This window comes from Sceloporus occidentalis, unplaced genomic scaffold (genome assembly GCF_023333645.1).
Source record: "Sceloporus occidentalis isolate IW3139 unplaced genomic scaffold, rSceOcc1.0.p SCAF_13, whole genome shotgun sequence".
NCBI classification, from domain to species: Eukaryota; Metazoa; Chordata; class Lepidosauria; order Squamata; family Phrynosomatidae; genus Sceloporus; species Sceloporus occidentalis.
In genome coordinates, this window is record NW_028316993.1 from 4,615,015 (window position 1) to 4,632,440 (window position 17,426).

A 17,426-nucleotide genomic window follows, 5' to 3' on the forward strand; every position below is an offset into this window, starting at 1 on the left:
TACCCCAAACCTCCATCTTGATCTTTCTTTGAGATACTGCGGGTCGTCAGATCATTTGGAAGTTAATAAACATCTAATAGAACGGAGGGTCATTTTAAAGAGAAGGTTTCATTTCGTAACAGACCAGTACCTGAGCGGCCGTGGAACAGTTCTCCTCTCAAATTACAATCGGCCCCACGCGATTAATCAACGCGAGCCTTAATTGGTTTAAGCCATAGATTAATCCATTAAAGCTTGGAGCCCTTCTAATAACAGCTATTAATGCGAGTCTTTAATTGAGTTGAGGAGACTTGGACTTTTGCAAAGCTCTTATTCTTTCCAAGGCAGCCTCTGGCCCTTACGGGATCTATTTTGTTTTTTTGCTTTTACTAAAACCTGAAAATCCCACATCCAGAGCCCAGAATCCTGTTTGTGACTTCCGTTACTGTAATCCCGGCTTGTGCTACAAAACCAACGCCAGTGCAAACGCTTTTCCAGGAGCTGCATAAAGCAGTATCCTATACCACTTGGTGCAACAGCTGTGCAAGTCTCCCAAAACTACAGTTCCCAGAATGCCATGACAGTTAAAGCAGTGCCCACCTGGATTATTTCTGTAGTGTAGTAAACAGTCCTAAATGCAAGCTATCCAAGGTGCTCAGTTTTAGCACTATGGAGAGCTCCTTCAATATGGATTTACCTCCTCCATCTCTATGGATGAATAGCATCTCTATTGCTATTGCTATGGAGCCCAGAGATACCAAGTGGCCTTGCGCCTAATGCTTTCTGAAGCCCAGTGTGGCCAGAGGAGACCAGCAAAGCAGGCAATGGAGCTTTTTGCTTCTCCTTGCACCGAATATCTCTGGCGCCCGCACAGCCCTGCAGCTCCTCAGGCTTAAGTGGCAGCGCCAGCCGCACGCTTTCCACTCAATTAACCTACAGTTGATGCTCACCCGCCAAAGGCTTCATAAAAGGAGTAAATTATCCACCGAAGTCTGTCAGTCTCCCCTTTCCGAGGGTAATGTGGAACGTCAAGATGAGGCCACCGGGTGGGATATCTGGGTCTCCCTCTCCATTGACCCGTGAAGGCCAGGGAAGATACGGTTGTCAGCTTGCCTGAAAGGGACTTGGATGTGTCACCCGTCTTGCTGTGGACCCGCAGAACATCTCTGGGGGCATCCTCTGAATTGCAACTTAGTCCAGAAATGGCTGGATCAAGGGGAAGGCTGGAAACAGAGAGTTGAGGGCAAATATATTGTGGATGATTGAGCTATTACTGGCTACTAGCCATCTTGGTATCTGGGACCCCAAGACCAAGCAAAGAGGTGCCTCAGGTGTCTACTGAAGGATAGATCAGACAATGCCAGGGTAGAATGATAATATATTACTTCCACTACTGGGGATGGCATGCCAGAGCTTGGAAAAGGGAATGTTTTTGGATGACGATTTTCAAAACCCTCAAGCCAATTTGGAAAAGGATGTTTGAAGATGATGACTTCCAGAATCCTGCAGTCACTTTGGAAAAGCGGTGCTTTTGGATGGAGACCCAGTTTATCTGGCTGAGGGATTGGGACTCATTGTTCCAAAACATCCTTCCCCCCAAGATCTGTTCTCCAAACCAAGTGGGAAGAGTGCTTCATTCAAGAAAACAAGGGGGGGGGGGAATCACCTTGAAAAGTCAAAGCTGTCTGTATCCCATGTCAGCAGCAAGATTATAAGAAGAGAGCAATGAGTGCTTCAGGAAATCTCTATAATCTCTGTTGTTGTTATGTGCCTTCAAGTTAACTTGAAAAATTATGGCAGACCCATCACAGGGATTTCTTGGCACGATTTATTCAGAGGAGGTTTGCCATTGCCTTCCTCTGCAGTGGCATGTCTAAGTGTATTTTCCCTGGCTGAGAAGGAATTTGAAACTCGAGGCATGTCTACATGGGCCATTCACACCAGTTTCTCCCTGCCCTCATGCCTAGGGCCAAAGCCCTGAGTACACTTAGGTATACTCAGCTAGGTATACATAGCTACCTAGAGGAAATTGCGGCTAATGGCGAATGCTCTATTTCCAGCAGAGATTGACCATAGAGTTGCACTGGAGGACCCCCAGATGCCTAGAAATACCCTTCCCACTCTGGACCTGGCTAAGTGAAACCGCAGTTACTGTTCCTGCCTATATAGGGCTGGACTGTATATTTAACTAAGTTGCTGATGCATGGTTCCAGCCATCAAGATCATAAAGCCAAGCAATTGAGCCTGTCTTTCCTCTTCCCTGGAACCACTTTGTAGACTCTGCTGTAGCCAAAATGATTTGTTTGCCGGCCCTCTGACATTTCACCACTGGGCAAACAGGGACCCACCTGAACAACCCTGAGCTTCATCCTGAAACACCTCTTCTGCTCACGACTGCCATCAAAAGCTGATGAAAGCGGCTTTTTAACCAGCTGCTTTGTGCTGGTTTCATCCTCTCTGCGACAGACAACCTGTCCTCCCCTGATTTCAAAGCTATGTGTGTGTATGTGTGTTCTTTCTCTTAAAAGAAATGCTAGGGGAAAGAAAAACACCCCATTAATATGGAATGAACAGCTTGGAAAACATCACAGCTGCCTGCCGAGAAAGATGGCAGACAGCAATGGCTTGGTGCAATGCCAGGAGGCATATCTGCACTGCAGAATTATAACAGTTTGATCCCACTTTAATGTATTTTGTAGAATCATAGAGTTGGAAGGGGCCTCATGGGCCACCAAGTCCAACCCACGGCTCAGTAAAGGATCTCCAGCTAAAGCATCACCACCAGCGATAACCCATTTGTTTTATATATTTAATTTATGCCCCCCTTTCTACTAAAGAGGGACTCAAGGCTGGATACAGGAAATTAAAACAGCTATTTAACATTAGGTACAAGACAACTAAACAAGAGAGTCTATTTTCTTTGGAAGCCATGAAATGGTGGAGTCATAGAGAAGAGGGCATGGCCTTCTCTGGAAGACTAGGTCAATATTTGGAAATCAAGATGGTGCCATAGAGAAGAAGGGGGCATGGTCTTCTGTGGAGATCCATGTCATTATTGGGAGGGCAGGAAATGGTGGGGCTATAGGGAAGGGTGTGTGGCCTTCTTTGGAGGACTTGGTCAACATTGGGATGTCAAAATGGGATCATAGAGGAGGGAGCATGGCCTTCCATAGAGGACTAGGTCAGCATTGGGAAGTCAAGATAGAGGAGGGAGCATGGCCTTCTGTAGAGGACTAGGTCAACATTGGGATGTCAAAAGGGGATTATAGAGAAGAGAGCATGGCCTTCTATGAAGTACTAGGTCAACACTGGGAAGTCAAGATGGGAATATAGAGAATGGGGCATGGCCTTCTGTGAAGGACTAGACCAACACTGGGAAGTCAAGATGAAGAGGTCCATTGTTGCCTTCTATAGAGGTCCATTGTTGCCATTATTGGGAAGCCAGGAAATGATAGTGTCATAGAGAAAGAGGAATGGGCTTCTCTGGAGGTCCATAGGGCTATATTGAACCCCAGAAGAGCAGGGAAGGCCTCTCCAGCATTTGGAGACCAGCAGAAAGGAGTCCTTTCCCCCAAGATTTGACACCACTTTCATTGCCATGGCTCCATCCTACAGAATCTATCGGCAGAGAAGGCCGGAGACTTGCCAAACAACCAATCCCAGGATTCCACAGGATGGAGCTGCAGCCCTTGAAAGTGCTGTCAAACGGCATTATTCCTGCAATGTAGATTCACCCAGTGAGACACGAATAACTGTAAATATCTTGAATTTGTTTATTTGCTGTGTTTGCAGCGCATTCCCCTGACAGCTTTTTCTGGCCCCCTTTTTCTCTGGAAGCCCAAACTGTTTTTCTAAATGCTTGGCTGAAGTCTTAAATTACTGCAGAGCTAGAAACGTGAAGAAATATTTCATGAGGGACAGATTTTTTTTATTTGAGGAGGCAATCCCTTCCTTTTCCCCAGCCCTACCTACCCTGCCCTCCATGAAAAATCCTTTCCATCCCCACATTTCTAGCCTTGCAGAGAGGAGTCCCAGGGTCACTTGGCCTGCGCCTTTCCTCTGGAGTCCTAAATTGTAATTCTAACTGTTCAAATGGAGGCTTTCAGTTATTGCAGGGCTAGAAATTTGGGGATGGAAGGAACATTTCATTTTTAATTCTTTTTTTTAAAAAAGCAATTTCATATTTAGAAGAGGCAATGCCCTCATTTTATTCTCTCCCTGCTGCTAGACCTCCTCTGGTTTTCCCTTATGTGCTTTTTCCAGCGAATGGAATACTGCAAATAGAAGAGTTCTAGATGTGGTTTTCAAGGTCTCACTCTCTGCAAGTGCTAGAAATGTGGGGATTGAATTCATCACAACCAGCGCTATCATCATCATCATCATCATCATCATCATCATCATCATCATCCTTTATATCCCACTTTTCCCTGACAAGGCTTGGACTCAAGGTGGCTTCCACATTCAAAAGATTCCAATTGCAAACATCCAAAAAGTCAACACTAAAACCAAATTATAGCCATGGCCATCCTCCGAGGCTGAGAGAGTGTGACTTGCCCAAAGCCACCCAGTGAGTTTCCATGGCCGAGTCGGGATTTGAACCCTATTCTCTAGCGTCGTAGTACAATGCTCAAACCATTACACCACTCTGGAGTAGTTACCTACAAACCAAGAGGCTAGTGTAATGCCCATGCCACCAAGGAAGAAAACTATTTGCATGTGAGGTTAGGCAAGCTGCTGCAGAAGAAATGCCCAAGAAATCCCGGATTTGGAGGCAGAAGGTGTGCCGATGTAAGACGTCCTTCTTCCCTGGCACTCCCCTTCTTCTGGAGAGAGAGAGAAAAGCGGTTCATGCTCCAACAGGCACCAAATAGAGAGGATTAAAGAGGTGGGTGGCAAGAGAAAGCAGTCCTACTAGGCCAGAATAATGGAAAGAAAAAACGAGGGTGGGAAATGGGTGAGAAGAGAGACCCTTGGGGGGCCCATGACTTTGAATGGAGAAATATGGGGGACAGGCAGAACTGCCTTGTTGGTCCCAGTGGCTTCTGAGAGAAGAGCCGCCAGACCTAATTCCCCTCCATCCCTTTTTTCTTGTGCATTGTGACTTTTTAGCTTGTAAGCCTGAGGCCAGAGTCTGTTGTTGTTGTTGTTGTGTGCCTCCAAGCTATTGTTGACTGATGGCAACCCGAAGGTGAACCTGTCATAGGGTTTTCTTGGCACTTTTCTTCAGAGGGAGTTCGCCATTGCCATCCTCTGAGGCTGAGAGAGTGTGACTTGCCCAGAGTCACTCAGTGAGGTTTTCTATGCTCCACCAGGGAACTGAACCCTGAAGTCCAGAGTCATAGTCCAAGGCTCAAACCACTACTATCAAGTTAACAATTATTAATGTGAGGTAGGGGTTTGAGTATTGGACTATGACTCTTGAGACCAGGATTCAGGCATGAAAACTACTGAGTGACCTTGGGCAGGTCACACTCTCTCAGCTTTAGAGGAAGGCAATGGCAAATCTCCTCTGAACAAACCTCGCCAAGAAAACCCCAGGATAGGTTTGCCTTAGGGTTGCCATAAGTTGCAAACAACTTGAACGCACACAACACACAAGCTGCTCCGAGAGCCTTTTTGGTTTAAGCCTGATGCGTAAATGTTCCAGACAAACAGAATGCAACATCCATTGCACTGGATCTGGAACAATTACTCTGGAATACCTTCCCCTCCCTGGCCCTGTGTATCTTTGCAATACTGCAATCCAATGAAATGAGAAGGTTGTCTTTGCTGACTCTGAGAAGTGCTTTTTCCCTTGACGTTGGCCCTGATTTCCTATTCAAATCTTATCACCCGTAAACCTGTTTTAAAAAATTATAATAATCTGAGTGGGAATTGGTAAAAAGGCTTTAATACATTTTTTATTTATCGCAGGCGTGTGTGAGCTCCTGCTGTTGGCATGCTGGCATGCTTCCTGCCGAACGGGGCCCATGCTTATATTAGTTTCATTAATAGCTGCACAATGGGCTGATGGTCACTTAGTTGGGCGATCAGAAAAGGGGAATGAAGCAAAGGGATGGAAGAGAGGAGAGGGAAGAGTTTTGCAACAATTGGATATCAACTGTGTATGTGGATAGCAAAGCAAGTCCCCCCATCCTGTGTATAGATGCAATCACTTGCTAATTCAGTTTTCCAAGGAAGCAATGAGTAATTTGTGCAATTTTCCTCCGCTTCCAGAACGTCATTGAATACTACTCAGCAGCCAAAGACTGCCGTATATACGCAACTAGGAGTTGACCTCATGGATCAGTCAAGGACAGGTTTTGGGGGCCCAAAATGATGGATTTTGATATGACCCATGGGTAAAATTTAGGGACGTGCACCAAAGGATCGAAAGGAGGAAGCAAAGGGAAATGATGCCAAAGGACCTGCAAAATTCCAGCAGGCGTCACTATTTCTGCTCATGCCAAAGAATGGATGGATGAGGGAGTAGATAAGGGTTAGTTTCTCCCCAGGAGACATTACGCTCTTGCCTTTCACTGAGGGATAGTTCCTTTTAAAATAAGAGTTGAAGTACGGGATTTACATTGAACCGTGGATAAGTCAACCTTTTTGGGTCAATTTTTTGACCTAAATTTCTAGACTTATACATGAGTATATATAGCATTCATGTTTCAGGACATGGGTGCATTAACTGCCTGCCCTCAACACATACATGAGACATCTCCAAGAGAGTTGGCACTCAAGAAACACATTTGTTTCCAACCATTTTCCAAATGTTTCCAAATATTCTCAGCTGTCCTGAGTGTTGGACTGGGACACTGGGAGACCAGGGTTCAAATCCTGACTCAGCCATGGAGACCCACCAAAGGATCAAAAGGAGGGAGCAAAGGAAAACGATGCCAAAGGCCTTGCAAAATCCCAGCAGGCATCACTGTTTCTGCTCATGCCTTGCCCCATACCTTGGGCAAGTCATATTCTCTCCGCCTCAGAGGATGGCAGTGGCAAACCCCCTCTGAAGTAACTTGCCAAGAAAGCCCTATAATGGGTTCGCCTTAAGGTTGTCATAAGAAGGAAACAACTTGAAGGCGCATAACAACAACAACAACAACAACAACAACAACAAGCCACTTTGTATCCCAAACTGTGAAAAAAGCCAGGCATCATTATCATGATCATCTGGATAGAATTGATTCTTCAAGGACCCAGTTCTACCATCCACTCAAGAGGATGCTGGAACCCATTTGAAAAAGGGCTGTGAGGTTTCCTTTGCTTTAGACCCACTGCTTCCTCCATTCTGCACCCGCCACGCTTATCCTGTAGCCAAGATGGATGTCTGTTTTAGCTTCTCAATGAATTCTTGGGCAGCCCATTCAGCCCCAAACCCAAGGGACACAATGCAAAGTGGGGTTTGCCTTCTCAGTCGGGGAAGGCCTTGGCGGAGCATTGGGGTGAAAAGGTCCTTGGAACTCCCTGCAACCCCCTGCGAAACCATTTGCCCCGAGTGAAGGAAAATCGCCCTCCGGATCCCTGCTCTCCCTTCCTCCCCCAGCAAATTAAAGTGCTGTGATTATTGAAGGCTTGAGAGCCACGGAGAGCTCCCGTGGATTTCAATTTATAGTGCAAATAGATTTAATGAGCACCTTCAGCTCCTGTAAGCATAAATATGCACCAACCTTCCCCCCTTCCGCTCCTTCCTTTATGGCCTGGTTCACCGAAATGAATTAACCCCATAGATAATAGGGCAGATCTGGGAGGCTCTTCCGCTAAAGCCTTGTTATTAAGTAAATTGTTTCACTTTTCCATAGGTGTGCGCGCGTGTGTTTGCCGTGTGTGTAGGTGTTTTTAAACCCCACGGGGGGGCTGTCAATTAATTTCCTTTCTTCCCTTGCCTTCACATAGGTGAGCAAAGTGCATTCGAGTGGCTGAGGTTGCGGCTTGATTGTATAAACTCCACACCGAATGCATGCATGCGCGCACACACATGCACAGAGCAATTGTGGTCTTGGGGGAATTGAGGTCCATTAAGCTAAATGGTAGAATTGTACCTGATTTGCATAAATTCTTCCAAGTGTGTGTTCCTTAAAAAAAGAAAACCGTTTAAACTAAGGGAATGGCTGCCAGGTTCGAGCTGTATTGCAAAGCTTCTGCCCTTCTGTACCATGGCAGCTTCTGCCCAGGTTTTACTTCCCATCTATGCCCATCCCGGCTCTCCTAGGCTGGCATCCCATTAGGGCCATATGGATGTCTTAGCCATGCTATTCATGCAGGGCCACAAAGTCCATCATTGCACATTCTGCTGATAGATAATGCAGCTGCTCTTGCTATAGTGGCAGGAGCAGAGTTGCACAGACAACATGTTCTTCTTTGCCGCGCCTTTGAATGTTGTGTCTTGTGCTTTGTGTGTTGTGGTTGCATATTGGGCATTGTGGTTGGGCATCCTATAAGGTGCGCTGTGGTTTCACATCCCTATACTTTGCATTGTGGCTGCGCGTACTATATTTTGAATTTTGGTTGTGCATCTTCTACATTGCATTATGGTTGTATGTCCTGTGGTTGAACATCTTATATCCTGCATGCTTGTTGCACATCCTATACTTTGCATTGTCGTGGCACAGTTTGTACTTTGCATTGTGGTTGCTATTCTTCCTGGGGTTTTTGTAGTGCTCACTTAGCTTACTGTCACATGTGAATATTTTACTATGCTATGGAGATGCTGAACTGCAGCCCTGGTGTGTGTTTGTGCTACATATTTTCAACAGTTTGGAACCACTTCAATTGTCATGGTTTCATCCTGCGCCATGCACATTTTGACATGTGGTGAACAATGTTGCTATTCTGTAGGGAGACTGTAGTATGTTCATGTAGCACATATGGGTATTTTTAATGCAACAATAAGAGGCTAATGTATCAAGGCCCAGAGGTATCAGGCCAGCAGCTGTGCTGTCTGGGGTTGATGGGAGATGTAGTCCAAGAAGGCTGGAAGGTGCTGGGCTGGAGAAGGCTGGTGTCCCTGGGATTGCAGCCCAGGTCTAGAGCTGTGAAACAGGGAAACCTGACTCAGTTTATTCCCTTCTTCCTTTCTTTATAAGATGAGGTCCAGAGTGCTCCAAACACCAGATTTCTGTGGCTTGCATCTTCTCCCTCAACCCCAGACCTCGGTTTTGGATCCCGCCATTCTGCTGGAACCACTGGAACCGCTGGAACCAGAGAGCTTCCACTCGACGTGGAACAGTGGTAAGGGACTCTTCTGCACACCTTTGACCCAAGCGCCGCAAAATCCGTCCGGCTTGCCTCTAATCTTTAAAAATACTCTCCTGCCATCCCAGCCAATAAGAAGGCTTATTGCAAAAATCCTTTTCCAAACCAGGGGAAGGTTTTTGTATTGACTCAGCCCCGGCTGACATTTTGCATGGATCGTTAGCCGGAGGATAGAGATGTCTCTGCAGCAGTAACCCAGAACGCAGGGTGGTTAACTTGTGCAAACAAACAGGCACTTGGGAGAAGGAGACGGAGAGAGAGAGAGAGAGAAATGGAGACGGAGGAGGTCTTTGGGGATGCGCTTGGTTTCATGTGCGCCAGATGTGCCGAACCACCACCCTGAGACACATTGGTGGGCACACCGAGACATACATACATGACATAAAGGCAAACAAACATTTACAGACTCACAGCACAGATGCTTGTGCAGACAGCTTTGACTAGCCCTGGAGTGGGGGAAGTGGGGTCTATAGGCCACATCTGGCTCACAAAAACCATTTGTGGGCCACAGCCACATTTTTTCATTAGAAGAACTGGACTGAAGTAGCCCTTGCAGGGCATGGATGGCCATGCTTCTGCCCTCCTCTGATTGTTTTAGCTTCAGGAGAGACCTTTTTATTCAAAGGGAAAGTGCCCATGAGGCATAAGTACCCTGGAAGCACCGGATCTTGTCTGATCTTGGAAGCTAAGCAGGTTCAGCCATGGTCAGTATTTGGAGGGGAGATTTCCAAGGAAGACCAGGGGCTGATTCTCACTACCTTTTAAACCAGATCACAAATTGTTTTGAACTGGTTCAAATGACCCTGGTTCCCACTTCAATCAATTCACTGAAGCAATTCGGAGAGGGGGGGGGGCCATAGACCCATTTAATTCGCATCTTTTTTTACACTGATTTTTTCCGCGTCTTTTTGGGTAAATCGATTTCGCACAAGTGTGAACCAGATGCGGATCAGAATCGATCTAAATTTGCCCTTTGGCTGGCTGGAGCGGGTCCATTTTGAATTGATTCATTTGTCAATGTGAACCACAAGTGGGTTATTTTATTTTATTTTTTGCAGCAAGAAAATGCGATCGGGGCAAATGTAGTGCGGATCACACTCCGATGTGGAATCGATCCATTGATTCAGATTGCACACTGATTTATTTGTAAGTGGGAATGACTTCCAAGTCCTGTAGGCTCTATTTCAGCGGATGGACCTGGCAAAACCACCTCCGAGGAGCCCTTGGCTAAGAAACCCCTGTGAAATTCATGGGGTTGCCATCCATCAACTGATGTCTTGGAGGCACGCACCCGCCTGGAAGTTGTCTTGGTGCTGGCAGGTTTGATTCCCAGATAATATACAAAATAACACACTTTTCCCCCTACTTGTATGCATCTCGATTTACAACAAGTTGCCGCTCTGTTTCTGACAAGCATTTACAAACAAAATAGCTTTCAGCCTGTAAAGAGAAGACAGCACAGAGATGGGTGAAGGATAGCACCACTTGAATATTTGTACTTGCAGGTGCTTTTGTTGCGTGTGCGTTTGTGTATGTGTGTGAAGCCTATCCAAGCATCCACGGTTTGAAAATATTTTAATAATATATACATTCCAAGACATCGGTTGATGGATGGCAACCCCATGAGAGTAGAGTAGACCCATCAAACCAAAGGGATTGACTCACCATTCAACAATGGATTGAATAGCTTTACTGGACTTGTGACTAACCAACAGTTTGCCATCCATCTAGCCTAGCCTTATTTCTGGTTTCGAAAAACAGGTCTAATGAACTCTTGCTATTGCATATGTGGATAAAAGACATTTAAAATAGGAATGATCATTCCTGGATGCTTCCAAGAGAGGCAATTCAAGGGTTATCTAGAGAGTTTTGAAGGACCATGGGCCGCAAAGTAAGCCTCCAAGGCCACATATTGACCATTGTTCTGCTGGTTTGGACCCATCCTGCTTCCATTTGACACCCATCAAATGATTCCCATCTGCTCCCTTTGTAAGGGATCCTTCTGCTTTGACCCAGGCCAGAAAATGGCTCTGTTTTCATTCAGCCCCTTTTGGACCACAATCCTTGCATTTCAATGATTGATTTTGCCTTTTGTGCCAGGGCTGGCGGTGGATGGCAACCTGAACCTTCCCATTGTGAACAGACTGTACAGTGTGCTCTTCCCAAGCCGTCTCCTTCTCCTTCTCCTTTGAAAAGCCCCTTCAATTAGGTTTGGAGATATTTAATCATAACAGGAGGCTGAAGAGGTATTTGTTTAACTGCGGGCGATCTCCCCTGCCTTGCCTTCCCCACGAAGGTGGAACTGAGCCACAGAATAAAACAATTACTTCAGTTCAGGGGCTGGTGCAAAGCAGATCTAGATAGCTCAATTGTTTGCCTCTAAAACACCGAGGCAGGAGGAATTTTCCAGCGTTTTAAAGCTGTGCTCATCAGAGCGTTGTTCCAAAACCTCCTCCCCGCTGCAACTTTTTTGGGTCTCAGGACTGGAGAGAGATGCCCACTCAGGTCAGGATTGTCCAAGATGAAGCCATTTTGTCAGTGGAGGTGAAAGCAACTGTCCCTAGTTTGTACCCAGTTTCCTCCCTTCCAAGGTAGGTAGCCAGAGGTGGCTTGTGGCTTCCATGTACAAAGTACATTTAGCCCAGTGATTCCCAAACTCCAGCCTTCCAGGTGTTTTGGATTTCAGCTCCCAGAAGCCTCGGCCATTTTGGCCAATGGTTTGGGATTCTGGGCGTTGAAGTCTAAAAACACCTGGAAGGCCGGAGTTTGGGAATTACTGGTTTAGCCCACTGGGCTGCAGTTGCCTTGCGGAAACAATGTGTGCATCGTATAATTTATGAATGAGGGCAGTAGGTTAATTTCGCAGAGAAATAAGGTGGCTTTGCGCTGCACCAGTAATGCCATTTGATTATGGTTGGGAGCAACGTTGAGGATTATGGGGGCACCCCATCTTCCATTTTCCACCTTTGGTTTTTAAGTTCACTTTATTTTCCTTCTTGGTGCATCCTCCATGCTTGTTTCAAGAGTCCATAATATGTCCATGATATGTTCCTCCTACCTCCCATCATAAGCTCTTCTCCCACCCCATCTTTTCTTCCGTCCACTTCATTTCCCTTCTTTCCTTCTCGGTGCATCCTCTGTTCTTGTTTCAAGAGTCCATAATGTGTTGTTTTTACCTTCCACCACAAGCTCTTCTCCCACCCCATCTTTTCTCCCTTTGATTATATACTTGGAGTGATTGTAATGGTAGATGTTCATGTGCAGAGTAGTTCCTCTCTCATTGCCAAGGACCAAGTATTATTTTGCTGTCAGACAACCTTACTCCAGTCAGGGATGGCAGGCCAACATGTTTGGAGGACACCAGATCTGGGAAAGGATGCTGTAGGTTAAAGCAAACCCATTTCTGCTTATTTACCAACATTTGGATGAGAAATTTGCAGGGCGTGGAGGGACGGTGGTCCTGAGCCCCCGAACCTGTCATTAACAAAGTATTAACTATATGTTGCAAATGGTCACAGTTTTGCTCCAGGCAATCCTTTGCCCCACTCACACTTAAACTTCCACCAGCTTTGCAACATGGGATCCTGTTGCTGTTGTTTGGAAACCAGGCAAAGCAAATTGCATTCATCAAGAGAATGTTTGCAGAGGGAATGAAGCCTCGTTAATTAGAGAAAAGGGTTAAGAGAATTTCAGAAAGATGTGGCTTGACCCATTTTATTTATTTATTTATTGCATCCTATTTCTAGCCCGCTGGGGGCTGTTGTTGGTGGGAAGTGCCTACATGTCTGTGTTTGATGTGTCTCCCTTCCTAGCGAGGTTATTGAAAGAGCATGGGTGCAGTGCAGCTCTTGCTCTTCCTAGCAGACTGGTCCTCTTGGTGTGATCAGCAAGGGGATAGTAGATGTGTCTAGCCCTCATCCAGCAAGGTTGAACCTTGAGGATAGTGAAGAACTCGTTGCCACTGTGGGGTTTACCATAGCTGGGAGTATGTCAGGATAGCAATCTTTGGGTGGGTCTGCATTTGGGTGCCCCTGGGGTATTCTGGATCTGAATTCCTGCTGAATCTCTGCCCATACCTGCTCTCTTTTGCTGCAGGTTTTTGGCTCTCACAGCAAATGATGGGTGGATGCCTTCCCATGCGGTCCATGTGAGCCATTTGGCGTGCCACTGTCATAGGTGTGAGTCACTCTGAGGTTGGAACAAGGTGCCCAGCACCTCATGCCAACCTCAGAGCAACTCACACCTACAGTGGCGGCAAACCAAATGGCTCACAGGGACCTCATGGGAAGGCATCCACCCATCATCTCCTACGAGAGCCAAAAACCTGCAGCAAAAGAGAGCAGGCTGCAAAGAGAGCTGAAAGGTGATTCATTGAAATGTGGGTCAGAGGAAGGAAGGAAGCCCTGAATTGGATGTGAGTATTGTGAAGCCCAGTGTGGTGAAGTGGTTTGAGTGTTGGACTGCGACTCTGGAGATCAGAGTTCGAATCTCAGCTCAGCCATGAAACCCACTGGATAACCTTGGGCAATTCACACACTCTCAGCTTCAAGGGAAGGCAATGGCAAACCTCTCTGGACAAACCTTGCCAGGAAAACCCCTGGATAGGTTCACCGCCTTAGGGTCACCATAAGTCGGGAATGACTTGAAGGCACACAACGCATACATGGTGAAGACAGTCTGCAGCTGATTTGAGGTTTTGGCCCTGCATCTGGTAAACAGTGAGCCCGGGGGGCATTACAGGGAATTTGTCTATGAGGATTCCCCAAGTCGCCATCCTGTTTTTAGCAATTCTTCTTGTAGGACTACACTCTGAAGCCCTCCTGACAGTCCTCTCTCTCTTTCTCTCTCTCTGTGTGTGTGTGTGTGTGTGTGTGTAACTGCACCTCCCAGTGGTGTGCATATTCCAGTGTGACTAATGAGAGCGACTCTTGGCTCGACTTGTGGCGGCAGTGCAGAGTTGCATATCCCAGGCGATTTGTCACCATTATCCCTCTGCCGCGCACTCCTGCCGACTGCTGCACAGGCCATCAGCACCTTGTAGGGCTAAGGGGATGTGACAGGTCTGTTATTGGGTTCAGGCTTGTGCCGTACTTCGTTCCCGATACTCAGGGCATGGAAGTGCCAGCAGTCCAGGAGAAGTGACTCTAGTCTCCAGATCTAGGAGGTCTAACGCTGAGGCCTAGAGGGTCATGTCAGAAACTCTTTATTTTAAGGGGGGGGGGGAGGGAAGGGGCTGTAATCCATTTCGATATCAATGTAACTGAATCACATGGCCCTCTGGTTTTGCTGGACTGCAAGTCTTGGTAGTCCTAGCCAGATAGCAAGTGCTATCATAGAATCAGAGAGTTGGAAGAGGCCCCATAGTGGGGCCTAACCAGTGGGAACTTCCCACTTTTAAAACGGGTTACAATTTGGTGCAAAAGGTCGTCTGAATGGCCTCTGAATAAGCACAGCCAACCTAGTTCTTGCTGGCTGCAGTACGTTTTTGCTAGAGGACCTAAGTGTGCGGGGTGATTATATGGGATCCCGTAAGCAAGCTGGACTTAAGCCATGAAAGGTTTTAAAGGTTATAACCAACACATTGTACTGTGCCCAGAAGTTACTAGGCAGCCAGTGAAGGGACTTTAATATATGTGGTCACTCCTGGATCTTCCAGTGACCAATCTTCCAGTGACTAGGGACAGATCTTGTTGCTTAGATCTCAATAAATCTCTTACATTTCCCCTCTCTGGACTAAACAGAGGCTAATGAAGCCATCCCCACCTAGTTGGTGGCCTATGTTTGGCTGGTGGCGGGTGCACTGTGGAAGCCCAACGAAGGGAGAAGGAGAGATACCCCTTGAGTATATATCTGCCCTTCCTTTCCCCACTGCCCTGTCCATGTTCCTTCAGTCCCTGCCATCCCCTTTTCCTTCCTTTCTCCTGCTCCTCTCTCAATGGCTCCCTTGTTGCCTGAGATCCACTCTGACTTCATTTATCATGTTTTATGTGGAAGGGAAGAGATTAGCTCTCTCGGCCAATTTCCCTCCTTCCACTCCTCCAGCTTTGGGGGACTCCAGAGACAGGAGTGTCAGAGGCAGATGGCAGAGAGTGTGCTACACTCACACACACACAGAGACACCCCTCGCTCTCTCGCACTCGTCTCCCCACTCTAGAGCTACCAAGGGGCCTGCCATTGCAAGCAAATTGGGCTTGACCATCAGGTGAGGCTCCTGAGCCAGAGAGGATGGCTTTGCAGGAGAAATCTCTGGGCCAGGAAGCTTCTTTCTCAATCTCTCTCTCTCTCTCAACTTCAGTCTCTCTTCCTCTCTCATTCATTAGATGCATCCACACTGCAGAAATAATCCAGGTTGACACCACTTTGTCTGCCATGGCTCAATGATACGGAATTTTGCGAACTGTAGTTTTGTAAAGAAGGCTGCATCCACACTGCAGAAATATTCCAGGCTGACACCATTTGAACTGCCATGGCTCGATGCTTTGGAATTCTGGGGACTGTAGTTTTATGAGACATTTAGCCTTCTCTCTCAGGGAGCTGGGATGTTACAACAAATCACAGCTTCCAGAATCACATAGCATTGAGCCGTGGCAGTTAAAGTAGTGTCAAACTGGATTATATCTGCAGTGCAGATGCAGCCAATGTCTGTTTTAATTGTTGTAAGACATCTCGAATCCCAAATTGCAAAAAGGGAGGATATAAAACAATACTAACAACAACAACAGCCAGTCCTGGATCCAAGTACTGTCTGACATTTGCCTTTCACTCAACACAGGGACGTAGCTAGGATTTTAGGAAGGGGGAGGTCCAGACTAAGTGCCACCATTATAATGGGGCTTGGCTGTGGCAGCGCAGCAGCACACACCATTCATTTTTCTAATGGAAGGGGGGGGTCCGGACCCCCAGAACCCCCCCCCCCGCTACATCCTTGCTCAACAAAAGGAGACTTTTACTTTTGTCCACAATATCTCCTTATTTCATCCACTGCACTCTTGAGTTGAATGCCATTCGCTCTCTCCTGCCTATTCAAATACAGATGCAAAGGGTGATGGATGCAAAGAAGGGCATTGCTGGGAAAAGTTCCTTTTTGGACTGCATCTCCCAGCATCCTGACTCCCGCTGTCCTCATACCATTAAGGAATTGATCCAGTTGACCTTGAGTTGTTCCTCATTCATGCTAGATCGGGGTGGAATACCTGCATTGGTGCATATCTATTTACAGTATCTGTCTATCTGTCTATCTGTCTATCTATCTGGAGAGAGGGAGAGAGAATGAGACAGGGAAAGAGAGATAAATTGCCCGTTGCTTGTTAACTTGGGAAAGGCTTTAGCTGCTGATAAACAACGCTTCCATGACTTCCAGGGTTTCATTTGAAGGAGGAATCTCCTGGGCTCTCCTTTGGAATCGATGCTCTACAGAGGCGCAGCAAAGACAGGAGGCTTGAATGCTCTGATCTTTCCTCCTTCCTTCGCCGGCAAAACACAGGCTTCCTCAAATTGAGATGAAAACAGTATTAAACTAACAGCAGAGTGAAGAATCATTTTAAGTGTTACTTGAAAACAAAGATTAAAAACAGCTGTTGTTAACCGCCATCGAGTTGGCTTTGACTTATGGCAACCTTATGAATGAGGGATCTCCAAATCATGTTATGCTCAGCTCTGCTCAGGTCTTGGAAAGCTGTGGCTTCCTGGCTTGAATCAACCCAATAGTGTGGTCTTCCTCGTTTCCTACTGCATTATTGTCTTTTCTAATGCCTTCTCTTGATATGTTCAAAGGAAAATCCAAGAATCCCAGAGTTGGAAGAAACCCCAAGGGCCATCCACTCCAACCCCATTTTGCCATGCAGGAAAACACAACTGAAGTACTTCTGACCAAAGGCCATCCAGCCTCTGTTTCAAAACCTCCAAAATGGGAAACTCCATCACACTCCAAGGCAGCATATTCCATGGTTGAACAGCTCTTACTGACAAGAGGTTCTTCCTAATGTTGAGGTGGAATCTCTTTTCCTGGAGCTTGCATCCATTGCTCTGGGTCCTAGTCTCTGGAGCAGCAGAAAACAAGGTTGCTCCATCCTCAATATGACATCCCTTCAAACATTTAAACATGTCTATCATGTCCCCTCTTGACCTTCTCTTCCCCAGGCTAAACATCCCCAGCTCCCTAAGGTGTTTCCCATAGGGCATGTTTTCCTGATCCTTTACCATTTTGG

General features: G+C 46.6%; 1 long non-coding RNA gene across 1 annotated transcript in view; it reads left to right on the plus strand.

The window, feature by feature from the left end:
* The window catches only part of LOC149304657 (uncharacterized), a 42,939-nt gene extending 26,209 nt beyond the window's left edge, over positions 1–16,730 (plus strand). Inside the window, exons 5-6 of the long non-coding RNA XR_016271884.1 lie at positions 9,051–9,195; positions 16,580–16,730. This is a non-coding gene — a long non-coding RNA (uncharacterized LOC149304657). The remainder of the gene's footprint in view (positions 1–9,050; positions 9,196–16,579) is intronic.
* The last annotated feature ends 696 nt before the right edge of the window (positions 16,731–17,426 follow it).